General features: G+C 51.8%; 1 protein-coding gene across 4 annotated transcripts in view; it reads left to right on the top strand.

Annotated features, from left to right (window-relative positions):
- The window catches only part of gdpd5b (glycerophosphodiester phosphodiesterase domain containing 5b), a 158,121-nt gene that overhangs the window by 41,409 nt on the left and 89,018 nt on the right, over window positions 1-27,694 (top strand). Inside the window, exon 1 of one of the 4 annotated variants that reach the window (XM_078401984.1) lies at window positions 495-514. The exons of the other annotated variants lie outside the window; for them this stretch is intronic. The gene's annotated coding sequence lies outside the window, so the exon portion shown is untranslated. Of the gene's footprint in view, window positions 1-494; window positions 515-27,694 lie in introns of those variants that run through there. 4 annotated transcript variants of the gene reach the window in all.

The raw sequence follows: 27,694 nt of genomic DNA, 5'->3' as shown, positions 1-27,694 counted from the left end.
CCTATTGTCTATAAGAAATTCCTCCTCATCTCTTTCCTAAAGGAACTTCACTGGATAAACTGAGTTTCCTTTCATAACCTGGTGGGACAAAAGCAATCAGTCTATTCACAATCACAATAATACTTTATTAGCCAAATATGTTTTGCAACATAGGAGGAATTTCATTGCCCACACAGTCATACCAATAAAAAGCACCAGGACACGCAATACATTTCAACATGAACACCCCCCACAGTGACTCCTCCACATTGCTCACTGCGATGGAAGGTGAAAAAAAGTTCAGTCTCTTCCCTTCTTTGTCCTCCAGCGGTCGTGGGGCTCGAACCTTCCGTTGACGGGACGATCTTCACTCCCATAGCCTGCTCCTCGTCGGCGCGATCCAGCTCCTGCTGTCTCAACAAGGTCATGCTGTCAGTCAGCTCAGAGCCTGTCACTTGCCTCAGCACTGAATCTCTTATTGATTATAATTCTCTCAAATCAACAGCCTGCCCGCATCTTTAATCTGCCTGCATCTGTGAGTGTTTCAACTCCGTCTGTCTTGTGACTCCAGCAAAGGAAGTTCCTCCCTCCTGACTCCCACTGCCACCCCCCACCCCTCCCTCCCCTCTCTCTACCCCCTCCTCTCTCCACTCTACCCCCCTCCTTTCTCCTCTCTACCCCTCACTCCACTCTACCCCTCTCCTTTCTCCTCTTTCTCTCCCTGCCCTCTCACTATACCCTTTCTCTTTTCACCCTCAACCCCCCCCCCCCCCAACCCCCTCAGTCTTCCAATCCCAGGTTCAATCCCACTGTCTGTATGGAGTTTGCACGTTCTCCCCGTGACCGCGTGGGTTTTCTCTGGGTTTCCTCCCACACTCCAAAGACGTGCGGTTTTGTAGGTTAATTGGCTTCTTAAATTGTCCCCAGTGTGTGTAGGACCGTGTTAGTGTAAGGGTTGATCACTGGTCGCCGTGGACTCTGTGGGCGGAAGGGACTGATTCCGCGCTGTATCTCAAAAGTAAATTAAATTAGGCCATGCGGCCTACCTTGCCATTCAATCATGGCCGATCTATCGTTCCCTCTCAAATAGGGTTGCCAATTTTCTCCTCCCAAATAAGTGACGCAAGGCGACGTCGCCGCCCCGTGCCCCATGTGACCTCACCCAGCCAGCGGCCCACATGCTCCCGCTCCACCAATGGTGGGCGCCCAGGCCTGGAGGTGGGTTGCTATGCAACCTCCATCAGGCGGCGCCCGGGCCTCCGGCAACACCCGGGCCTACACTGCACGGGCCAACTCCCCCCACTGGGCCTAATAAGGGACAAGGGCGGTCCCGTACGGGACAAACCAATTTAGCCCAATATATATGGGATGTCCCGGCTAATACGGGACTGTTGGCAACCCTACTCTCAAAGCCCATTCTCCTGCCTTCTCCTGGTAACTTTTGACACCCTCTATAATCAACCTTCGCCGGGTACCTCAACAGATATTGGGGGAGTAATTTACAGATCTCTGTTTCTATCTCCGCCATCACCTCAGGGCGGCACGGTGGCGCAGCGGTAGAGTTACTGCCTTACAACGCCAGAGACACTGACTACGGATGCTTGTCCTTACGTATTTGATACGTTCTCCCCGTGACCTGTGTGGGTTTTCTCCGGGTGCTCAGATTTCCTCCCACACTCCAAAGAAGTGTGGCATTTTAGGTTAATTGGCTTCTGAAAATTGTAAATAGTCCCTCATTTGTAGGATAGTGTTGGTGTACGGGGTGATCACTGGTCAGTGTCAGCTTGATGGGCTGAATGGTCTTATTCCAGGCTGTATCTCTAAACTGAACACAACTAAATTAGGCCATTTGGCCCATCGAGTCTACTCCGCCATTCAATCATGGCCGATCTATCTTTCCCTCTCAGCCTCATTCTCCTGCCTTCTCCTCATAAGCAGGCAGTGAAGAAAGCTAATGAAATGTTGGCCTTCATAACAAGACGATTTCAGTATAGGAGTAAAGAGGTTCTTGTGCAGTTATATATGGCCCTGGTGAGACCACATCAGGAGTATTGTGTGCAGTTTTGGTCTCCTAATTTGAGGAAGGACATCCTTGCTATTGAAGGCAGTGCAGCGTAGGTTCACGGAGTTAATCCTTGGAATGGCGGGACTGTCATATGAGGAAAAATTGGAAAGACTGAGCTTGTATTCACTGGAGTTTGGAAGGATGAGAGGGGATCTTATAGAGACGTTTAAAATTATAAAAGGACTGGACAAGCTAGATGCAGGAAAAATGTTCCCAATGTTGGGGAAATCCAGAACCAGGGGCCACACAGTCTAAGAATGAAGGGGAGGCCATTTAAAACTGAGGTGAGAAGAAACGTTTTCACCCAGAGAGTTGTGAATCTGTGGAATTCTCTGCCAAAGAGGGCAGTGGAGGCCAATTCACTGGATGAATTTAAAAGAGAGTTAGATAGAGCTCTAGGGGCTAGTGGAATCAAGGGATATGGGGAGAAGGCAGGCACGGGTTACTGATTGTGGATGATCAGCCATGATCACAATGAATGACGGTGCTGGCTCGAAGGGCCAAATGGCCTCCTACTGCACCTATTTTCTATGCTTCTATGTTTCTAACCCCCGACACCCTCAATAATCAACCTCACCGACCTCAACAGATGTAGGGGGTTTAATTCACAGATATTAGTTTCTCTTCTCGTCGTCACCCCTGCATATCCTGCGCCTAATTTGACAGACTATCTCAGGAGGAACGTTTGTTTCCATCACTCCCATCAACTTTCTGGATTGTCATCTTGTTTATTTAAAGCAAACATCTTAATATAGATCGCTTTATGGCGAGTCCGAAAACTTGTTGGTTGTAAAGGAAGTTTATTGCAGCCGCAATATTCGAATACAGGGTTAAACAACAAGGTAAAGGACAACCATCAAAAACTTACTGTCTTCTTCGAAGACTTCGCCGAACTGGCTATTTCGGGCGCCAAACGCGCACATGACATCGCTGGCCAATCAGCGATGTCGCTCCCTGGACCAATCCCCATGGTCGCGTTCACACGTGACCTCGCTGGCCAATCCGAGGGTTCGACGACCTGGACCATTCTCTATGGTCGCTACATGACCCCCCCCAGAACCAGAGGTGCGGAACCTAGCAGGGAGCTGGATTTCGCGACCATAACGAGTACGGAGAGGGGCAGCCTGAACCACAGGAGCCGGGGGTTCCGGACTTGGCGGAACAGCCGGAACGGGAGGTCCTGGAGGAACTACCGGAACGGGGGGTCCTGGAGGAACTGCCGGAACGGGGGGTCCTGGAGGAACTGTCGGAACGGGGGGTCCTGGACTGAGCGGAACTAACGGAGGTCGGCCTCTCCTAGGGGTTTGACCGACCAGGACTGGTTGATCCGGATCCAAATGTGCAGGTTTGAGCCGGGACACCGAGACGAGCTCACTCTTGCCGCACATGTCTAAGGTGAAGGTAGCTGTTCCCTTACGCAAAACCCGGAACGGCCCTTGATAGACCCTCTGCAACGGGGCGCGATGGGAATCTTTTCGCAGAAAAACGAACTCACAGTCCTTCAGGGAAGGCGGTTCATGTACCATGGGACACCCATGACGTGAAGTCGGAACTGGAGCCAGGGAGCCCACCCGTTCCCGGAGAGATGCTAACACTGATGGGACTGTAGGCAGCTGGTCTGAAGGGTCCGGAAACAGATCTCCGGGTACTCGAAGTGTCGAGCCATATACTAGCTCTGCGGACGACGCACCGAGATCTAGGTTAGGAGCAGTCCGGATGCCCAAAAGAACCCAAGGGAGCTGGTCTACCCAGTCCGGGCCTTCAAGCCTTGCACTGAGGGACGCCTTAAGTTGGCGGTGGAACCTTTCTACGAGTCCATTTGCCTGGGGGTGATATGCAGTAGTGGGTTGTAACTTGGACCCGTACAGTTCTGCGAGCGCGGCCCAGAGGGACGAAGTGAATTGTGGGCCTCTGTCAATGGTAATAACTGCCGGGACCCCGAAACGAGCTACCCAATGAAGGGCCAAAGTCCTAGCACAAGATGCTGACGAAATATCAGACAATGGGAAAGCCTCTGGCCACCGGGTGAACCGATCCACCACCGTGAGGAGGTGGGTGTAGCCCTGGGAGAAAGGCAAAGGACCGACCAAATCCACGTGGATGTGGAAAAACCGAACAGCCGGGACCTCGAAATCCTGTACGGGGGGCTGGACATGGCGCTGGACTTTAGCGGTCTGACAGGGAACGCAGGAACGTGCCCAACCCGCTACCTGTTTCCGTAGGCCATGCCAGACAAACCGAGCTGCTACCAAGGCAGAGGTGGAGCGGATGGACGGGTGCGCCAGCCCATGAATGGCATCGAAAACCCGGCGCTGAAGGGAGGGCGGTACTACCGGCCTGGGACGGGGAAGAGAAACATCGCACCAGACTTTTGTGCCTTCCGACCCACAAGCTACCTGGGCCAACTTCAAACCCGAAGTGGTGGACCGGTATGCCGAAACGGTATCCGCTAGAAGCTGTGCCTTCGCAAGCTCCTGGGGATCCACTTCGCAGTCCACCGCCGAAATAGGGGGAAAAGCGGGTCTAGACAGGGCGTCAGCAACGGCATTAAGCTTACCCGCGACATGACGGACATCGGTGGTAAATTCGGAGATAGCAGTCAGGTGCCGCTGCTGGCGGGCCGACCATGGGTCAGACAATTTCAAAAAAGCAAATGTTAATGGTTTGTGGTCCGTAAAGGCCACAAATGGGCGGCCCTCGAGGAAGTACCTGAAATGACGAACAGCTAAATAGAGAGCCAGAAGCTCTCGGTCAAATGCGCTATACTTCAGCTCGGCCAAATTTAGTTGCCGGCTGAAAAACGCTAAAGGCTGCCAACGGCCACCGACCTGCTGCTCCAGAACCCCGCCCACCGCCACGTCAGAGGCGTCAACCGTCAGGGCCGTGGGGGCGGAGGGGCTCGGGTGGACCAACATGGTGGCGTCTGCCAAGGCTGCCTTAGCTGCTGTAAAAGCCGCCTCTGCGGTCGGGGACCATATCAACTCTACCGGATTCCCTGCCAGGCATTGGAAAAGCGGGCGCAGGACTCGTGCAGCTGCCGGAACGAACCTATGGTAGAAATTGACCATGCCTACGAACTCCTGTAGCCCTTTTACTGTGGTGGGCCTGGGAAATGCCCGGATAGCCTCCACCTTCTCGGGCAAAGGGGAGGCGCCGGCAGGGGTAATTCTGTGCCCTAGAAAATCAAGAGCAGGAAGGCCGAATTGACATTTGGAGGGTTGGATAATGAGCCCGTGGTCTTGGAGCCGCTGGAACACGGTCCGCAAGTGGGCCTGGTGTTCCTGCACTGAGGGGCTTGCGACCAGGATGTCGTCTAAATAAATAAACAAAAAGGGTAAACCCCGGCCCACGCGGTCCATCAGTCGTTGGAAAGCCTGTGCCGCATTCTTTAAACCGAAAGGCATACGCAACCATTCAAACAACCCGAACGGAGTAATCGTTGCAGTTTTCTGTATGTCCTCCGGTCGCACCGGGATCTGGTGGTATCCTCGCACCAAATCGATTTTGGAAAACACCACCGCTCCTTCCAGCCCAGATGAAAAGTCCTGTAGGTGCGGTATGGGGTAGCGATCAGCCGTGGTGACAGCATTGAGACGCCGATAATCGCCACATGGTCTCCACCCCCCAGATGCCTTGGAGACCATATGTAACGGCGAGGCCCACGGGCTGTCAGACTGACGGACAATTCCCATTTCCTCCATCTTCCTGAACTCCGCCCGTGCCACCACCAGTTTGTCTGGCGGTAGTCTCCTGGCCCGAGCGAAAACGGGAGGGCCTTCGGTGCGGATGTGATGGACCACGCCGTGCTTGGCCGAAGGCGTGTCAAAACGTTGAATGAGCAGCTCTGGAAACTCTGCCAGAATCTCAGCATAGGAGTCGGGGGCCGCGACGACGGCCTGGACAGTAGGGCTGGGCGAGGAGGCGATTGTCGGAGCGACGTGCTCATCTTCGGCGGAGGGTCGGAGGTCGTTACCGCGGACATCAGGAACCAGTGAAAAAGCCCAGAGAAAATCTGCGCCCAGGATCGCTTGTTTGACGTCGGCTATGATGAATGGCAATTCGTACGTGCGGAGGCTTAACACAAGGGACATCTTCCGTATACCGAAAGTGCGAATTGGGCTGCCATTAACCGCGATGAGGGTGGGACCTGTCTTACCCGATCTGGTTTCGAGGTCGGTCGGCGGCACTATGCTGACGATGGCTCCCGTGTCCACCAAAAATGCTGTGTCCGTGAATCGATCATGGACATAGAGGCGCCGGTTCTGGCCAATCGTAACTGCCCCTATGTACGATCGGCCGAGGCATTTCCCGCGAAGGTACAAGGCAAGCGGCAGTTGCGGGATTCGCTACCCCATCGTAGGTGATAATAGCACCAGCCGCGCTTGTGCGGATCTTTTTGGCGGGCTTTTGGAGAATTGGCGGGAGACGTGGCGCCATCTTGCCGTCGCTGTGGCGTGGTCACTGATGTCGAGACCTTGTTGATCGAACCGCTTGCCTTGTTTTTTGCCGCTATGAGCGCGTCCGCTCTCGCTGCATATGCTTCGGGGTCCTTAAAAGAACAATCCGTGAGCAGCAGTCGGACATCCTCAGGAAGTCTCTCGCGGAATGCCTGTTCGAACATAGGGCAATCCGTATGCTCACCGGCTAGCATCATCATTTCGGACATGAGGACGGAAGGCAGTTGGTCTCCAAGATCCGGTAGGTGCAGAAGTCTTGCCGCACCACCATGCTTATTAAACCCGAAGATTCGCAGTAATACTTTCTTCATGGCCTCGTACTTGCTTTCCGCGGGTGGATTCACGATGAACCGCATCGTCCGGCGATAGAGCGCTGATGAGGTAGTAGTACATCGTGGATTCGTTCGATATCTTCTTTATGTGAAATTGAGCTTCGGTGTGGATAAACCAAGCTTGCGGTGCGTGCTTCCAAAACAACGGACGGTGAACGCTTTCCGCGCTTAACTCCAGTGTGCCCGGCGCGGTCATCGTCAACGAGGCGTCGGGTTCCTGCTTAGTCGGTGATCGTCCAGATCACGTCGGGGTCACCAATATGGCGAGTCCGAAAACTTGTTGGTTGTAAAGGAAGTTTATTGCAGCCGCAATATTCGAATACAGAGTTAAACAACAAGGTAAAGGACAACCATCAAAAACTTACTGTCTTCTTCGAAGACTTCGCCGAACTGGCTATTTCGGGCGCCAAACGCGCACATGACATCGCTGGCCAATCAGCGATGTCGCTCCCTGGACCAATCCCCATGGTCGCGTTCACACGTGACCTCGCTGGCCAATCCGAGGGTTCGACGACCTGGACCATTCTCTATGGTCGCTACAGCTTGTTAATTGTTGTTCTGCTCTCACCTTGCCACCTGGTAAAGTTACACTACGTTGAAAGTTTGTTAGAAGAAGTCAGTTCAGTTCTGGGCACCGTGTTATAAAAAAGCTGGAAAGGGTGCGGAGAAGATTTACGAGGATGTTGCCAGGACCAGAGGGTCTGAGCTGTTTGGAGAGGTTGAGTAGGCTGGGCCTCGGTTCCTTGGAGCGCAGGAGGATGAGGGGATAATCTTACAGAGGTGTACAAAATCACGAGAGGAATAGATCGGGTAGATGCACAGAGTCTCTTGCCCAGAGTAGGGGAATCGAGGACCAGAGGACAAAGGTTTAAGGTGAGAGGGGAAAGAATTAATCGGAACATGAGGGATATCTTTTTTTACACAAAGGGTGGTGGGTGTATGGAACGAGCTGCCAGAGGAGGTAGTTGAGGCTGGGACTATTGCAACGTTTAAGAAACATTTAGACAGTTACATGGATAGGACAGGTTGAGAGGGATATGGGCCAAACGCAGGTAGGTGGGATTAGTGTAGATGGGGCATGTTGGTCGGCGCGGACTCGGTGGGCCGAAGGCCAGTTTCCACGCTGTACGACTCTATGACTAAGTCCAAAGTTGTTTCCTTGTGTAATGTTGTCATTTGAATTTGATTAAACTGAATAGATTTTATTGCCCAAGTATGTACACATACAAGGAATGTGCCTTGTAATTCCGCTCCGCTTGCAAGTAACAACACGAACATACAGTAAACAATTACGAATAAAACATTAAAACATTAAGAATAAAACATAAAACATTAAAACATTAAGAATAAAACATAATAGTTTAAACATGTGAAGAACAAAATAAAACACCAGAGCAAAAGGAGGCTACAGACGTTTGGTTGTTGAGTAGAGCTGCTGCTCGTGGGAAAAAGCTGTTTTTATGTCCGGCTGTGGCTGCTTTGACAGTCCGGAGTCGCCTTCCAGAGGGAAGTGCTTCGAAGAGTTTGTGGCCAGGGTGAGAGGGGTCAGAGATGATCTTGCCCGCTCGCTTCCTGGCCCTTGCAGTGTACAGTTCGTCAATGGGGGGAAGGTTGCAGCCAACAACCTTCTCAGCTGTGCGAACGATCTGTTGCAACCTCCGGATGTCGTGCTTGGTGGCTGAGCAACCAAGTGTAAAGCTTGTTAGACTTTAGTTTAGAGATACAGTGCAGAAACAGGCCCTTCGCCCACTGAGGTCCACTGTCCGACATATTAGGGACGATTTTACAGAAGCCAATTAACCTCCAAACCTGTACGTACGTCTTTGGTATTTGCAAGTAAACCGGAGCACCCGGAGAAAATACTCATGGTCACGGGGAGAACATTCAAACTCCGTACAAACAACACCCGAGCTCAGGATGGAACCTGGGTCTCTGGCGCTGTGAGGCAGCAACTCTACCGCTGTGCCACCCACAAGGGTCATCTACACTTAAGTGCTCTGTAGACGAGGAAACATTATGCAGTAGAGACTAAAAATCAGGTTTGGTAAGTCATAGAATATAGATTGGATAGGCATATGGAAATGCAGGTATTGTAATGATCTTAGAAACATAGAAAATAGGTGCAGGAGGAGGCCATTTGGCCAGTCGAGCCAGCACCACCATTCATTGTGATCATGGCTGATCATCCACAATCAGTAACCCGTGCCAGCCTTCTCCCCATATCTCTTGATTCCTCTAACCCCTAGAGCTCTTTTAAATTCATCCAGTGAATTTGCCTCCACTGCCTTATGTCGCAGAGAATTCCACAAATTCACAACTCTCTGGGTGGAAAAGTTTCTTCTCACCTCAGTTTTAAATGGCCTCCCCTTCATTCAGAGATGGTCTGGGGTGCGTCCACATCTCTCTGTAATTCTGGGCCGCCGGGCCTACACTGTCCGGACCTACAGCGACCCCTGGGCCTACAGTGTCCAGGCCTACAGCGACTCCTGGGCCTACAGCGGCCCCCAGGCCTACAGTGTCCCCCAGGCCTACAGTGTCCGGGCTTACAGCAGCCCCCAGGCCTACAGTGTCCGGGCTTACAGCGGCCCCCGGGCCTACAGTGTCCGGGCCTACAGTGGCCCTCGGGCCTACAGTGTCCGGGCCTACAGTGGCGTCCGGGCCTACAGCGGCGTCCGGGCCTACAGCGGCATCCGGGCCTACTGCGGTGTCGGGCCTACAGTGCCCGGGCGTACAGTGGGCCCCGGGCCTACAGTGTCCAGGCGTACAGCGTCAGGGTCTACAGCCCCCTCCCGGCCTAATACGGGACAAGGGCGTTCCCGTATGGGACAAACCAATTTAGCCCAATATACGGGATGTCCCTGCAAATACGGGACAGTTGGCAACCCTCATTCTCCAGGTCATCTCCAGAGCAAGTTGCTGGTGATATTTACTACTGGGAAATTAAAGCTTTCAACCATCTCCACTTCGGTGCTGTTAATGCATTCCGGATTTTGTGTCCCACTCGCTTCCTGAAGTCAATCACTATCTCCTTTGTCTTGCTGACATTGAGAGAAAGGTTGTCGTCTCGACACCAGGTCACGAGGTGCTCTACTCCGTCTCGTTGTCATTGGATATCCGGCCCACAGCGGTGGTGTTGTCTGTGATGTACACATGTCTGTACCATCAGCAGAGGCAGAAAAGGTGCAGGATTCCCCCCAAAAAAGTTAATTTGAAAGTCGAATCGGTAATACGGAAGGCAAATTCAATGCTAGCATTTACACCGATCAGCCAAAACTTTTTGTAGGAAAATAACTGCAGATGCTGGTACAAATCGAAGGTATCACAAAAAGCTGGAGTAACTCAGCGGGTCAGGCAGCATCTCAGGAGAGAAGGAATGGGTGACGTTTCGGGTCGAGACCCTTATGACCACTGACAGGCGAAGTGAATAACATTGATTATCTTGTTACAATGGCACCCATCAAGGGGTGGGATATATTCGGCAGCAAGTGAACAGTCAGTTCTTGAGGTTGACATGTTGGATGCAGGAGAAATGGGCAGGAGTAAAGACCTGAGCGACTTTGACAAGGGCCAAATTGTTATGGCCAGACGACTGGGTCAGAGCATCTCTGAAACGTCAAGGCTTGTGGGGTGCTCCCGGTCAGCAGTGGTGAGTACCTACCGACAGTGGTCTGAGGAGGGATAAACCACAAGCCGGCGACAGGCAGGGTGTTGGGCGCCCAAGGCTCATCGATGCGCGAGAGCAACGAAGGCTATCCCGTCTGGTCCGAACCAACAGAAGGTCGACTGTGGCACAAGTCACGGAAAATGTTAATGGTGGTCACGGGAGGAATGTGTCACAATACACAGTGCATCGCACCCTGCTGCGTATGGGGCTGCACACGGAGGACCAACAGCATGTTAGGCAGGTGGGCATAATGTTTTGGCTGATCGGTGTATATCAAGAGGACTAGAATACAAAAACAGAGATGTAATGCTAAGGCTCTATAAGGCGCTGGTCGGGCTGCATTTGGAGGATTGTGAGCAAATTTGGCCCCATATTTGAGGAAGGATGTGCTGGCTCTGGAGAGGGTCCAGAGAAGGTTTACAAGAACGATCCCAGGAATGAGTGGGTCGGCATATGATGAGCGTTTGACAGCACTGGGCCTGTACTCACTAGAGTTTGGAAGGTTGAGGGGGGGACCACATTGAAACTTACAGAATAATGAACGGCATCGATAGAGTGGATGTGGGAAGGATGTTTCCACTGGTGAGAGAGTCTAGGAGCAGAGGCTGTACTAGTCCCATCTGCCTGCGTATGGCCCATATCTCTCCAAACCTGTCCTATCCATGTACCTGTCTAATAGGGTTGCCAACTATCTCACTCCCAAATAAGGGACAAAGGGTGACGTCACCGCCCCGCACCCCACTTGACTTCACCCAGCCAGCGGCCACGTGCTCCCACTCCAACAATGGTGGCCGTCCGGGCCGGGAGGCGGGTTGCTACACAACCTCCGTCAGGCGACCTCCGGGCCTACACTATCCGGGATTGCTGCGGCCCCCGGGCCTACACTGTCCGGACCTACACTGTCCGGGCCTACACTGTCCGGGCCTACAGCGTCGTCCGGTCCTAATACGGGACAAGGGCGGTCCCGGACGGGACAAACCAATTTAGCCCAAAATACGGGATGTCCCGGCTAATACGGGACAGTTGGCAACCCCACTGTCTAGCTGTGCAGGAAAAACTGTCTACCTGTTTAACTGTTTCTTCGACATTGCAAAAGTCCCTACATCTTCTGGCAGCTTGTTCCGCACACCCACCACCCTTCTGTGTGAAAACGTTACCCCTTAGATTCTTATTAAATCTTTTTCCCCTTCACCTTAAACCTATGTCCTCTGGTCCTCGATTCCCCTACTCCAGGCAAGAGACTCTGTGCATCTATCTGATCTATTCTTCTCATGATTTTATGCACTTCTGTAACATCACCCCTCATTCTCCTGCGCTCCAATGAATACCAGCCTACTCAACCTCTCCCTGTAGCTCAGACCTAATTATAGCTGAGGAACTCAGCGGGTCAGGCAGCATCTCTGGAGAACGTGGATAGTGACGTTTCACAGAGTGCTGGAGTAACTCAGCGGGTCAGGCAGTATCTCTGGAGATTGTGGATAGGTGACGTTTCGGGTTGGGATGGATGCCTTGATCAGAAGAAGTGTAGCTTTGAAAATGTCAGTGAAATGGAACAGTTTTCTGAATTGGCAAACAACAGTGGGAGGGGAAATAAGTGACAAACTCACATTGGCATGACGGCATTTAAACAAAAATACTCCAGCCCAACTGCTGCGATAATCAGATGGCAAACAGTCTGCTTTTCTCTGCTGTCAGTTCGTCCCAGTCACTTTCAGCAGCGTGTTGCTGAGACTTGCCGATGGAACATGGAACAGTACAGTAGTGGGGGGAAAAACTGCAGATGCTGGTTAAAGGTAGACACAACGCTGGAGTAACTCAACGGGTCAGGCAGCATCTCGGGAGAGAAGGAATGGGTGACGTTTCGGGTCTGAAGAAAGGTCTCGACCCGAAAGGTCACCCATTCCTTCTCTCCCGCGATGCTGCCTGGCCCGCTGAGTTACTCCAGCATTTTGTGTCTGCCATGGAACAGTACAGCACAGGAACAGGCCATTCGGTCCGCAATGTCTGTGCCGAACATGATGCCAAGTTAAATGAATCTCCTCTGCCTGCATGTGATCCATATCCTTCTATTCCCTGCACCTTCATGTGCCGAGTTAGAAGCCTCTTAAATGCCGCTATCATCACCGTCTCCGCATGTCTCCTCTACGCTTAGTAATTATTTTCACACTTCTGTACCTTTTGCCCGATGGGAGAGGGGAGAAGAGGGAGTGGCCGGGGTGAGACTAGTCCTTGATTATGCTGCTGGCCTTGCCGAGGCAGCGCGAGGTGTAGATGGAGTCAATGGATGGGAGGTTGGTTTGTGGGATGGTCTGGGCTGCGTCCACAATTCTTGGATGGAGACTCGGAACTCAGCGGGGCTGCAGTTTTTGTTTTAGAGATGCAGCGCGGAAACAGGCCCTTCGGCCCACCGAGTCCCCACCAACCAACGATCCCCGCACATTAACATCAACCCCCACACACACACACACACACACACACTAGGGACAATTTACACTTATACCAAGCCAATTAACCTACAAACCTGTACGTCTTTGGAATGTGGGAGGAAACCGAAGACCTTGGAGAAAACCCACGCAGGTCACGGGGAGAACGTACAAACTCCGTACAGACAGCGCCCGTAGTCGGGATCGAACCTGGGACTCTGGCGCTGTGAGGCAGCAACTCTACCCCCTGGGCCACCTTGCTGCCCTTAACTTTCTTAACTACCTTGTCCTGAACTTCCAATCTCCCTCATGGCGACCTTGGCCTTCATCTCTGTCACTAATACTATCGCACTGTCACACTAGATTCTGCACTCTGGTATTTTTTTCATCCCACTGCCTGTTGTACCATCAGATTCCAGAATAGATTCTTCCCCTCTGTTATCAGATTACTGAACGGACCTCTTCTGAGTTAAAAGTGCCGCCCCGATCTTCCAACCTACCTCACTGCTGACGTTGTACATTTAAAACAAAATCTGAACTTTCTCTGCAGATGTAATATTGTATTCTGGACTGTCTTTATTTTGCTCTTTGAACTGCCTGTCACACTTAAACCCCTGTCCCACTCAGGCGATTGTTTAGGCGACTACAGGTGACTAGGCCATCGCCACACGATCGCCGGGGTGTCGCCTGTACGGTCGTGAGTCGTCTCCAAAGAGTCGTAGCCTTTTCCTGGTGGCTGCTGGATTTTGAAATGTTAAAGAATTTTCGGCGACTGTGGGTTTGACCCCAATGATCGTAGCTTGACGTCTCCTGACGTAGGTTGTCGCCAGGTGACGTAGGTTGTCGCCGGTGCTGACTTCGATGAGTTCCATTGGCGACCACCTACGTCAACCAGCGACAGGTACCGGCGTCAAAACCGGAGGCCAAACTGACGTGAATTGTCTTCAGTTGTCGCCGACGCGGTCGTATCTTGTAGCTGGTCGCGGGTAGACGTAGGTTGGCTTCGGTTGTCGTAGGTTGCCGCCTGTGTGGTCGTAGGTTGTCGTAGGTGCGGTCGTAGGTGGATGTCCTAAGTCGCGACGATTGGGTCGCCGGTTGTCAGTAGCTTGCCGTCGACTAGGTGCTAGGTTGTTGTAGCTTGTCGTAGACATTGTCGTAGGGGGGTCCAGTCGCCGTTTTTTGCGGCGAACTGCTACGATTTTCGCAGTCGCCGGCAGTCGCCTAAAAAAATGCTGAAGTTGGACAGGTCCTTTATGTGTGTATAACACTCTTCAGGGTATAAGCCAGCATCTGCCGTTCCTTCCTAAATGCTTGTGTGTACTTGATTGTGCTTCATTAGAGTATCAAGTCAGTGGATATTTTTAAGGCAGAGATAGATTAGTACGGGTGTCATAGAAAACATAGAAACATAGAAAATAGGTGCAGGAGTAGGCCATTCGGCCCTTCGAGCCTGCACCACCATTCAATATGATCATGGCTGATCATCCAGCTCAGTAACCTATACCTGCCTTCTCTCCATACCCCCTGATCCCTTTAGCCACAAGGGCCACATCTAACTCCCTCGTAAATATAGCCAATGAACTGGCCTCAACTACCTTCTGTGGCAGAGAATTCCACAGATTCACCACTCTCTGTGAAAGAAAAAATTCTAGTTTAGTTTATTGTCACGTGTGCCGAAGTGCAGTGAAAAGCCTCTTTTGTTGCATGCTATTCAGTCAGCGCAAAGACTACACATAATCACACTCGAGTTGTCCACAATGTACAGACACAGGGTAAAGGGATTAATGTATAGTGCAAGATAAGGTCCAATTAAAGATGGTACGATGATGGACACAAAAAGCTGGATAACTCAGCGGGACCAGCAGCATAATCATCATCTCTGGGGAGAAGGAATGGGGAATGTTTCAGGTCGAGATCCATCAGTCTGAAGAAGGGTCTTTACCCAAATCGTCACCCTTTCCTTCTCTCCAGAGACACTGCCTGTCCCGCTGAGTTACTCCTGCTTTTTGTGTCTATCTTCGGTTTAAACCAGCGTCTGCTGTTCCTTTCTGCAGAGATAGTCCGAGGGTTTCCAGTGAGGTAGATGGTTGGTCTAGAGCCCTCTCTACTTGGTGGTAGGATGATTCAGTTGCCTGATAACAGCTGGGATGAAACTGTCCCTGAATCTGGAGGTGTGCGTTTTCACACTTCTGTGCCTCTTGCCTGATGGGAGAGGGGAGAAGAGGGAGTGACCGGGGTGAGACTGGTCCTTGGTTATGCTGCTGGCCTTGCCGAGGCAGCGTGAGGTGTAGATGGAGTCAATGGAAGGGAGGTTGGTTTGAGTGATGGTCCACAACTCTATGCAATTTCTTGCAGTTCTGGATGGGGCTGTTCCCAAACCAGGCTGTAATGCATCCAGATAAAATGCTTTCAACAGCACATCTGTAGACTTTGATATGCTAAGGTATAGTCTGATTTGTCTCGACGGCAGGTAGGGTTGCCAACTGTCCCGTATTAGCCGGGACATCCCGTATTTTGGGCTAAATTGGTTTGTCCCGTACAGGTCCGCCCTTGTCCCTTATCAGGCCCGGACGCTGTAGGCCCGGACGCTGTAGGCCCGGACGCTGTAGGCCCGGACACTGTAGGCCCGGACACTGTAGGCCCGGACCCTGTAGGCCCGGACACTGTAGGCCCGGAGGCCTGGGCGTCGTCTAACTGAGGTTGCGTGGCAACCCGCCTCCCGGCCCGGGCAGCCGCCACTGTTGGAGTGGGAGCACGCGGCCGCTGGCTGGGTGAGGCCGCGTGGAGCGCGGGGCGGTGACATCACCCTTTGTCCCTTACTTGGGAGTGGGAAAGTTGGCAACCCCTCGCGACAATAATCAACCAAATCCAACAGGAGAGCAAACGTCATGGATTATGAATTTGCAATTTAGAGGATTCTACTTTGTAAAGAGTGGTTATCACCTGCAATGAAACCCTGTACTGATGTAACCAGCCTCTCCCTGACATTGTCCTGCTCTGTTGATGTACACGGCTGCAATTACTAAACACTGCATTGTATCACTGAAATGTGGGTGTTTTCAATTGAAGACCGCAGGACTTAAATTGAAGTGTCAAGAGTGGGTGTAAGTATGAGCTCCAGAGGTAAATTAAAGTTCTGGCATCATTAGTGGAAAGGGTGATGAGTTGGTGTATGTTTTGGCTCCAGTGCGTTTGTATCTTGGTGACTTCCTCAAGAGAGTGCAGAGTGTTTAATTGCCATGTGTACTGACAACAGGACAATGTAGATTCCTACTTACAGCAGCAGAACAGGCTGTGAACGCAGTACCTATCAAGTTTTCACTCCGAAGAAGGGTTCCATCCCAAAAGGTCAACTCTTACTTTTCTCCAGAGATGCTGCCCGAACCGTTGAGTTCCTCCAGTATTTTGTGTCTATCTTTGCGTCTAAACCAGCATCTGCAGTTCCTTTTTGCACAGATAGAGCTTAGTTTAGTTTAGAGAAACCGTGTGGAAACAGTAGGGTTACCAACTGTCAATTATTAGCTGGGACATCCCGCATTTTGGGCTAAATTGGTTTGTCCCGTACGGGACTGCCCTTGTCCCGTATTAGGCCCGGGCGGGGTCTGTAGGCCCGGGCACTGTAGGCCCCGGGGGGGCGATGTATAGGCCCGGGGGGCGCTTTATAGGACCGGGGGACGCGATGTAGACCCGGGGGCGCGCTGTAGGCCCGGACGCTGTAGGCCCGGACACTGTGGCCTGTGGACCAGTGTAGGCCCGGACACTGTGGCCCCAGGGCCACTGTAGGCCCAGACAATGTAGGCCATTTAGAAGTGAGATGAAGAAAAACATTTTCACACAGAGAGTTGTGAATTTGTGGAATTTACTGCCACAGAAGGCAGTGGAGGCCGATTCACTGGATGCATTCAAAAGAGAGTTAGATAGAGTTCTAGAGGGCTAGCGGAATCAAGGGAGATGGGGAGAAGGCAGGCACGGGTTACTGATTGTGGATGATCAGCCATGATCACAATGAATGGTGGTGCTGGCTCGAAGGGCCGAATGGCCAACTCCTGCACCTATAGTCTATGTATTGTCTATGTATGTCTCTGAAGATGGGTCTCGACCCAAAACGTCACCTATTCAATAGACAATAGGTGCAGGAGGAGGCCATTCGGCCCTTCGAGCCAGCACCACCATTCACCGTGATCATGGCTGCTCAGGCACAATCCCCTGACTCTGCTATCATTAAGAGCTCTATCTAACTCTCTCTTGAAAGCATCCAGAGAATTGGTCTCCACTGCCTTCTGAGGCAGAGAATTCCACAGCTTCACAACTCTCTGAGTGAAAACGTTTTTCCTCGTGTCCGTTCTAAATGGCCTACCCCTTATTCTTAAACTGTGGCCCCTGGTTCTGGACTCCCCCAACATTGGGAACATGTTTCCTGCCTCTAGCGTGTCCAATCCCTTAATAATCTTATACGTTTCGATAAGATCCCCACTCATCCTTCTAAATTCCAGAGTATACAAGCCCAGTCGCTCCAGTCTTTCAACGTACGACAGTCTCGCCATTCCGGGAATTAACCTCGTGAACCTACGCTGCCACGCCCTCAATAGCAAGAATGTCCTTCCTCAAGTTTGGAGACCAAAACTATGCACAGTACTCCAGGTGTGGTCTCACTAGGGCCCTATACAACTGCAGAATGAATGAATGAATGAATGAATGAATGAATGAATAAGTTTATTGGCCAAGTATGTGCACATACAAGGAATGTGCCTTGGTGCTCCGCTCACAAACGACAACACAAACATACAGTTAACAATTAAGAATAAAGCATAACCACATCAAAACAATAAGGATACAACATTACGGTCTAAACGTGTGAGTGAAAATAAACCAGAGCGAAAAAGAGACTACAGACTTTGGTTGTTGAGCAGAACTATCACTCGTGGAAAAAAAGCTGTTTTTATGTCCGGCTGTGGCTGCTTTGACAGTCCGGAGTCGCCTTTGAGAGGGAAATGCTTCAAAGAGTTTGTGGCCAGGGTGAGAGGGGTCAGAGATGATCTTGCCCGCTCGCTTCCTGGCCCTTGCAGTGTACAGTTCGTCAATGGGGGGGGAAAGGTTGCAGCCAACAACCTTCTCAGCTGTGCGAACGATCCGTTGCAGCCTCCGGATGTCGTGCTTGGTGGCTGAGCCAAACCAGACCATGATGGAGAAGGTGAGGACGGACTCAATGATAGCAGTATAGAACTGGACCATCATTGCCTGTGGGAGATTGTGTTTCCTCAGCTGCCGTGGGAAGTACATCCTCTGTTGGGCCTTTTTGACTGTGGAGTAGATGGTGGCCCCCCATTTAAGGTCCCTGGAGATGATGGTTCCAAGGAACTTAAATGTCTCCTCAGATGTGACTATGGTGTTGTTGATGTAAGAAAATAACTGCAGATGCTGGTACAAATCGAAGGTATTTATATCACAAAAAGCTGGAGTAACTCAGCAGGTCAGGCAGCATCGCAGGAGAGAAGGAATGGGTGACGTTTCGGGTCTGAAGAAGGGTCTCGACCCGAAACGTCACCCATTCCTTCTCTCCTGAGATGCTGCCTGACCCGCTGAGTTACTCCAGCATTTTGTGAAAAAAATGATGTTGTTGATGGTGAGTGGGGGGAGGGGGAGGGGGAACTCTTCGAAAGTCTACAATTAGTTCCACTGTCTTGAGAGCATTGAGCTCCAGGTTGTTGCGATGGCACCAGGACGCCAGCTGTGTCACTTCCCATCTGTAGGCAGATTCCTCCCCATCCTGGATCAGTCCAATCAGGGTAGTGTCATCCGCAAACTTGATGAGCTTGATAGAGGAGTCTGTGGAGGTGCAGTCATTGGTGGGTGTGGAGAGAGTAAAGGAGAGGGGAGAGTACGCAGCCTTGCGGTGCTCTCATGCTGAGGGTCTGCGGGTCCGAGTTGTGCTTTCCCAGCCTCACATGCTGCTTCCTGTCCGACAGGAAGTCGATGATCCACTGACAGAGGGGTTCAGGCACAGTCAGCTGGGAGAGTTTGTAGTCTAGTAGCTCTGGCACGATGGGAGGACCTCTTTGCTCCTATACTCAACTCCCCTTGTTACGAAGGCCACCAACGTGAACGGCACGGCGGTGCAGCGGTAGAGTTGCCACCTTACAGCGAATGCAGCGCCGGAGACTCGGGTTCGATCCCGACTACGGGCGCTGTCTGTACGGAGTTTGTACGTTCTCCCCGTGACCTGCGTGGGTTTTCTCCGAGATCTTCGGTTTTCTCCCACACTCCAAAGACGTACAGGTATGTAGGTTAATTGGCTGGGCAAATGTAAAAATTGTCCCTAGTGTGTGTAGGACAGTGTTAGTGTGCGGAGATCGCTGGGCGGCGCGGACCCGATGGGCCGAAGGACCTGTTTCTCTAAATCTAAAATTACATTTGGCTTTCTTCGCTGCCTGCTGTACCTGTTTTCTCCAGAGACGCTGCCTGACCCGTTGAGTTACTCTAGCTTTTTATGTCTGCCTTTGATTGCAGGAGAGTGTTGGTTTTCAATCAGTTAATGAATTCCTGACTAAATGAAGACTCTGTGTTCAAGCACTTCCTGGTCCAGTTCCAAACATTAAGTGAGAGTTCAGGGAATTCCGGGAATCATCGTGTTTGCTGCTGCCGGGTTTCGGAAGCACCATAGTAACTGGGTGAAAGATCAGAGGAGGCAAGTCATGTGAATCCTGTGCTCGCTGGAGTTTAGAAGGATGAGGGGGGGGGACCTCATTGAAACTTACCGAATAGTGAAAGGCCTGGATGGAGTGGATGTGGAGAGGATGTTTCCACTAGTGGGAGAGTCCAGGGCTGGAGGTCACAGTCTGAGAATTAAAGGACGTTCCTTTAGGAAGGAGATGAGGAGAAATTTATTTAGTCAGAGGCTGGTGAATCTGTGGAATTCTTTGCCACAGACGGCTGTGGAGGCCAAGTCAGTGGGTATTTTTACAGCAGAGATAGATAGATTCTTGATTAGTGCGGGTGTCAGGGGTTACGGGGAGAAGGCAGGAGAATGGGGTTAGGAGGGAGAGATAGATCAGCCATGATTGAATGGCGGAGTAGACTCGATGGGCCAAATAGCCTAATTCTACTCCTATTCCATGTGAAATTATGACCTTAATCCATGTTAGCTTAAGTAACTCAGCAGGTCAGGCAGCATCTCTGGAGAAAAGGAATAGGTGACGTTTCGGCTTGAGACCCTTCTTCAGAAGTCTGAATTAGGGTCTCGACCTAAAACGAGTCTGACAAGAGTCTCGACCCGAAACGTCACCTATTCCTTTTCTCCAGAGATGCTGTGTGACCCGCTGTTACTCCAACTTTTTTTTGTGTCTTATCTTCGGTTTAAACCAGATCTGCAGTTCCTTCCTACACATGAATCCTGTTTAGTTTTAGTTTAGAGATACAGCGCCGAAACAGGCCCTTCGGCCCACCGAGTCCACGCCGACCAGCGATCCCCGCACATTAACACTGTATATGCACATTGGGGACAATTTATATTTATCCCAAGCCAATTAACCTGCAAGCCTGCATGTGTTTGGAGTGTGGGAGGAAACCGAAGATCTCAGAGAAAACCCATGTAGGTCACGGGGAGAACGTACAAACTCCATAGAGACGAGGGTTGCCGTATTAGCCGGGATATCCTGTATTTTGGGCTAAATTGGTTTGTCCCATACGGGACAATGTTGGGGGAGTCCAGAACCACCAGAACCAGGGGCCACCATTTAAGAATAAGGGGTAGGCCATTTAGAACGGAGATGAGGAAAAACCTTTTCAGTCAGAGAGTTGTAAATCTGTGGAATTCTCTGCTTCAGAAGGCAGTGGAGGCCAGTTCTCTGAATGCGTTCAAGAGAGAGCTAGATAGAGCTCTTAAGGATAACGGAGTCAGGGGGTATGGGGAGAAGGCAGGAACGGGGTACTGATTGAGAATGATCAGCCATGATCACATTGAATGGCGGTGCTGGCTCGAAGGGCCAAATGGCCTCCTCCTGCACCTATTGTCTATTGAACCCGGGTCTCTGGCACTGTGAGGTAGCAACTCTACCGCTGTGCCACCGTGCCACCCTGCAACCCTTGTTGGACTGGAGCTGGGGGTTGGTCAAGGGGTTGTCCATCGGGGGCCTGGATTACCACAGCTTCGTGATAGTGATGTTAGTAGTTGATAAATTCATGAAAGGAATAGGTCAGAAAAATTCATGAAAGGAATAGGTCAGGTTGATGCACAGAGTCTCTTGCCCAGAGTCAGGGAATCGAGGACCAGAGGACATTGGTTCAAGGTGAAGGGGAAAAGATTTAATAGGAATCCGAGGGGTAACTTTTTCACACAGAGGGTGGTGGGTGTATGGAACGAGCTGCCAGAGGAGGTAGTTGAGGCTGGGACTATCCCATCGTTTAAGAAACAGTTAGACAGGTACATGGATGGGACAGGTTTGGAGGGATATGGGCCAAACGCAGGCTGGTGGGACCAGTGTAGATGGGGACATGATGGCCGGTATGGGCAAGTTGTGCTGTCGGGCCTGTTTCCACACTGTATCACTCTATGACTCTATGAATAGATTGGATAGATGCGCAGAGTCTCTTGCCCAAAGTAGGGGAATCGATGACCAGAGGACAGAGGATTAAGGTGAGGGGGGAAAGATTCAGTAGGAACTGAGATGAGAAGAATCTATTTCACCCAGAGAGTTGTGAATCTGTGAAATTCTCTGTCACAGAGAATTCACTGGATGTTTTCAAGAGAGTTAGATTTAGCTCTTTGGGCTAACGGAATCAAGGGATGTGGGGAGAAAGCATGAACGGGGTACTGATTTTGGATGATCAGCCAGGTGGGATAGTCCCAGCCTCAACTACCTCCTCTGGCAGCTCCTTCCATACACCCACCTCCCTGTGTGTGAAAAAGTTACCCCTCGGATTACTATTAAATCTTTTCCCCTTCACCTTGAACCTATTTATTCACACAGAGTGGTGAGTCTGTGGAATTCTCTGCCACAGAAGGTAGTTGAGGCCAGTTCATTGGCTATATTTAAGAGGGAGTTAGAGTTGGCCCTTGTGGCTAAAGGGATCAGGGGGTATGGAGAGAAGGCATACTGAGCTGGATGATCAGCCATGATCACATTGAATGGCGGTGCTGGCTCGAAGGGCCGACTCCTGCACCTATTTTTCATGGTTTTTATGTTTCTATGAACCTGAGGGGTAACGTTTTCACACACAGAGTGGCGGGTGTATGGAACAAGCTGCCAGAGGAGGTAGTTGAGGCTGGGACTATCACAGCGTTTAAGAAACATTTGGACAGGTACGTGAGCGGGACAGGTTTGGAGGGATATGGGCCATACGCAGGCTGGTGGGACCAGTGTACATGGGGACCATGTTGGGCGGCATGGGCAAGTTGGGCTGAAGGGCCTGTTTCCACGCTGTGTGACTCTACAACATTGAAGACAGCGATGGTTCGTTCACCTGCCGTTTATTGTCTAACATGACTGGGTTTGTTTGCGCTGAACTCTCAGGAATGTTTGGCTGTGATACAACAGGCCTGGGGGGGGGGGGGGGGGGGGGGGGGGAGAAGGTTTGTGGCCTCCCAGTGACATACTTTGTGGACAATATTGATCGGGACTCTCGGTGGGAGACGGGACCTCCCCTGGAGAGTTCACCCCACGGTGGTGGGCCGCTGCCAAGCACAGTGCTCTGTAATTCCCACTTCCCCCCCCCCCCTCCATTTTCCGCTCCCCCCCCCCAATGCCTTTGTCTGTCTGTCTCTCTCTGTCTCCCTCTCTCTGTGTCCCTCTCTGTCTCCCTCTCTCTGTCTGTCTCTCTCTGTCTGTCTCTCTCCCTCCCTCTCTCTCTCTGTCTCCCTCTCTCAGTCTCTCTCTGTGTCCCTCCCTCTGTCCCTCTCTCTCTGTCTCCCTCCCTCCCTCCCTCTCTCTGTCTCCCTCTCTCTGTCTCCCTCCCTCCCTCTCTCTGTCCCCCTCTCTCTGTCTCTGTCTCTCTCTCCCCGTCCCTGTGTGCCCCAACCCTCCCTCTGTACTTTTGTTTACCGCTTACACCTCCTCTATCCTCCCCTCCCCCCCCCCCCCCCCCCCACATCCTGCTATATGAGGATAGGTCACAGCTTGTCAGAAGCTGCGGGGAGTGGCCAGGAGGCGGATTGTGTGTGACAAACGCTGACAAACGCAAGCTGCTGTGTTATCTCAACCCAGAAACATCCTTGTTGACACAAATCAATGTGCGCGTGCTAGTGCGGTGGGAGAGGTGGTGTTCCACGCTGGCCTGAGTTTGTAGTGGGGATTGTCCTCACTCTCCCCTCCACCGAGCATCTCACCTCTCCCCTAGAGGGTTGCCAACTATCTCGCTCCCAAATAAGGGACAAAAGGTGACGTCGCCGCCCCACGTGACCTCACCCAGCCAGGGTGGCCACGTGCTCCCGCTCCACAGATGGCGGCCGCCCGGGCCGGGAGGCGGGTTGCTACGCAACCTCTGTTAGGCGGTGCCCGGGCCTCCACTGTCCAGGCCTACAGCGTCAGGGCCTACAGTGTCCGGGCCTACATTGTCCAGGCCTACATTGTCCGGGCCTACAGTGTCCAGGCCTACAGCACCCCCCGGGATTAATATAGGACAAGGGCAGTCCCGTACGGGACAAACCAATTTAGCCCAACATACAGGATGCCCCGGCTAATACGGGACAGTTAGCAACCGGAGCCCGTCACACACAAACAAACGGACATCCTTTTAGTTTAGGGAAGCGGGTTGCTACGCAACCTCCGTTAGGCGGTGCCTGGGCCTATGGGCCTCCACTGTCCAGGCCTACAGCGGCCTCCGGGCCTACAGTGTCCGGGCCTACAGTGTCCGGGCCTACGGTGTCCGGGCCTACAGTGTCCGGGCCTACAGTGTCCGGGCCTACATTGTCCGGGCCTACATTGTCCCGGCCTACAGTGTCCGGGCCTACAGTGTCCGGGCCTATAGTGTCCGGCCCTACAGTGTCTGGGCCTACAGTGTCCGGACCTACAGCGCCCAGGCCTACAGCGCCCCCTGGGCCTAATACAGGACAAGGGCGGTCCCGTAAGGGACAAACCAATTTAGTCCAACATACGGGATGCCCCGGCTAATACGGGACAGTTGGCAACCGTAGCCTGTCACACGCAAACAAACGGACATCCTTTTAGTTTAGAGGTACAGCGCGGGAACAGGCCCCTCTGCCCACCACGTCCGCACCGACCAGCGATCCCCGCACACTAACACTATCCCACACACGCAAGGGAGAATTTACACTTGCACCACGCCAATTATCCAACAACCCTGCACGTCTTTGGAGTGTGGGAGGAAACCGGAGCACCCGGAGAACACCCATGCGGTCACGGTGAGAATGTACGAACTCTGTACAGACAGCGCCCACAGTCGGGATCGAACCCAGGTCTCTGGCGCTGCAAGGCAGCAACTCTACCGCTGCGCCATTGTGTCGCCCACCTATATAAATGAGCATGCTCTGTGTCTCCTTCTCGCATCAAGTTACATTGGATGCACACACAAACAGGCCGTTCGGCCCATCAAGCAATTCTGCCCAAGCAGAGCATTTGACGGCACTGGGCCCGTGCTCACTGGAGTTTAGATGGATGAGAGGGGATCTAATCGAATCTTACCAAATAAGGAAAGGCCTGGATAGAGTGGATGCGGAGAAGATATTTCCACTCGTGGGAGAGTCTTGGACTACAGCCCATAGCATACAAACACAGAAAATAGGTGCAGGGGTAGGCCATTTGGCCCTTCGAGCCAGCACTGGCATTCAATATGATCATGGCTGATCAATAGACAATAGGTGCAGGAGTAGGCCATTCGGCCCTTCGAGCCAGCACTGCCATTCAATATGATCATGGCTGATCAATAGACAATAGGTGCAGGAGTAGGCCATTCGGCCCTTCGAGCCAGCACCACTATCATATCCGATATCTTCAGTTTCCTCCCACACTCCAAAGACTTACAGGTTTGTAGGTTAATTGGCTTCGTATAAGTGTAAATTGTCCCTCGTGTGTGTAGGTTAGCGTTGGAATCGCTGGTCGGTGCAGACTCGGTGGGCCGATGGGCCTGTTTTCTCTCAGTACCTCTAAAACTAAAATTTAAAAAAAATAAGTAAACATAGTACTCTGTAAACACCATAATTAACAACAACAAAAAATCAGTATGTACAAAATATAAACAAGGAATAATTACATTGCAAAGGCAGTCCCATGTAATTCAGAGCCTATTTGGAGGGTGTGGTGTTTAACGGTCTGATGGCTATCGGGAAGAAGCTGTTCCTGAACCTGGATGTTACAGTTCACCGGCTCCTGTACCTTCTTCCCCATGGCAGGGGTGAAATGAGAGCGTGGCAAGGATGGTGTGGGTCTCTGATGAGGCAGTGGCCCCTGTAGATCCCTTCGATGGTGTGGAGGTCAGTACCTATAACAGGGTACCCATCAAAACCTTTTGCAGTCTTTTTCAGTCAGAGAGTTGTGAATCTGTGGAATTCTCTGCCTCAGAAGGCAGTGGAGGCCAATTCTCTGAATGCATTCAAGAGAGAGCTGGATAGAGCTCTTAAGGGTAGCGGAGTCAGGGGGTATGGGGAGAAGGCAGGAACGGGGTACTGATTGAGAATGATCAGCCATGATCACATTGAATGGTGGTGCTGGCTCGAAGGGTCGAATGGCCTACTCCTCCACCTATTGTCTATTGTCTATTTTCCGCTCCTGGGCTTTGTTTGAGTTGCTGAACCAGGCCGTGATGTAACCAGTCAATATGCTCTCTACTGTATACCTGGAGAAGTTCAAGAGAATATTTGTTTATGGTACTATCACAAAGTTTAAGAGACCTTTGGACAGGTGCATGGATAGGACAGGTTTAAAAGGGTTATGGGTCAAATTCAGGCAGGTGGGACTAGTGTGGATGGGGCATGTTGTTGTTCATTGTGGGCAAGTATCTCGAAACTAAACTAGAGTGCAGGTGACCGGTGGGCCGAAGTTCCTGTTTCCACGCTGTATCTCTGAACTAAACCAAACTAAGGCTGGTCAGTCTTTCCGGTAAACTGAACTAGATTGTGGGCGATCAATGGTGGGCGTGGACTGGGCGGGTCAAAGGGCCTATTTCCACACTGTCTCTCTGAACTAAACGAAACTCGTGTGTGGGTGATCGATGGTCAGCCGGGTTTACTCCGAGATCTTCAGCTTCCTCCCACACTCCAAAGACTTATCAGTTTGTAGGTTAATTGGCTTGAGGGAAATGTATAAAAATGTAAAATTGTCCCTAGTGTGTGTCGGGTAGTTTTCATGTGCGGGGATTGCCGGTCGGTGCGGTCTCGGTGGGCAGAAGAGCCTGTTTCCTCACTGTACCTCTGAACTAAACTAAACTGGTCAGTCTTTATGGTAAACTAAACCTATGTGTGGGTGGTCGTTGGTCGACACGCACTCGGTGGGCCGAAGGGCCTGTTTCCACCCTTGTGTACATACAGGTGGTCGGCGTGGACTCGGTGGGCCGAAGTGCCTGTTTCCATCCTTGTGAACAGGTGGTCGGCGTGGACTCGGTGGGCTGAAGGGCCTGTTTCCACCCTTGTTTGGGTTGCCAACTGTCCTGTATTAGCTGGCACATCCCGTATTGTCCCATAAGGAACCGCCTGCATTAGGCCCGGGGGACGCTGTAGGCCCGGGGGGACGCTGTAGGCCCGGGGGGACGCTGTAAGCCCGGGGAGACGCTGTAGGCCCGGGGGGGGGGGGGGGCGCTGTAGGCCTGGGGGGCGCTGTAGGCCCGGGGGGGCGCTGTAGGCCCGGACAGTGTAGGTCCGGAGGCCCGGGCGCTGCCTGAAGGAGGTTGCATAGCAACCCGCCTCCCGGCCCGGGCGGCCGCCATTGGTGGAGCGGGAGCACGTGGCCGCTGGCTGGGTGAGGTCACTTGGGGCGCGGGGCGGTGACGTCACCTTGTCCCTTATTTGGGAGTGAGATAGTTGGCAACCCTATCGTTGTGGACTCGGTGGGCTGTAGGGCCTGTTTCCACCCTTGTGTACAGGTGGTCGGTATGTACTCGGTGGGCTGAAGGGCCTGTTTCCACGCTGTATCTCAAAGCTAAACTAAATTTCTAACGTTGCTGTATTGGGATTTGAACCGTCACTGGATCAATGGTTCAACCTTAGACACAATTGATCAAGTAACATGACCGCCACACCACCACGTGATCAGTTCCATTCTACCACAGGTCAACTTGGACTCGGAAGGTTTTTTTGTTTCCACTTGATTTAGATTTAACTGTAAATGGTCGCAAAATACTGGAGTAACTCAGCGGGAGATGCTTCAAATCAGGCAAAGTATTCTCTGCCTCAGAAGGCAGTGGAGGCCAATCCTCTGGATGCTTTCAAGAGAGAGCTAGATAGAGCTCTTAAAGATAGCGGAGTCAGGGGGTATGGGGAGAAGGCAGGAACGGGGTACTATAGACAATAGACAATAGGTGCAGGAGGAGGCCATTCAGCCCTTCGAGCCAGCACCGCCATTCAATGTGATCATGGCTGATCATTCTCAATCAGTACCCTGTTCCTGCCTTCTCCCCATACCCCCTGACTCCGCTATCCTTAAGAGTTCTATCTAGCTCTCTCTTGAATGCATTCAGAGAATTGGCCTCCACTGCCTTCTGAGGCAGAGAATTCCACAGATTCACAACTCTCTGACTGAAAAAGTTTTTCCTCATCTCATTTCTAAATGGCCTACCCCTTATTTTGAAACTGTGGCCCCTTGTTCTGGACTCCCCCCAACATTGGGAAC

Source organism: Rhinoraja longicauda, chromosome 7, assembly GCF_053455715.1.
Source record: "Rhinoraja longicauda isolate Sanriku21f chromosome 7, sRhiLon1.1, whole genome shotgun sequence".
Taxonomy (NCBI): Eukaryota; Metazoa; Chordata; class Chondrichthyes; order Rajiformes; family Arhynchobatidae; genus Rhinoraja; species Rhinoraja longicauda.
Note: the sequence above shows the minus strand (reverse complement) of the source record. Positions and strands in the feature narration are given on the sequence as shown.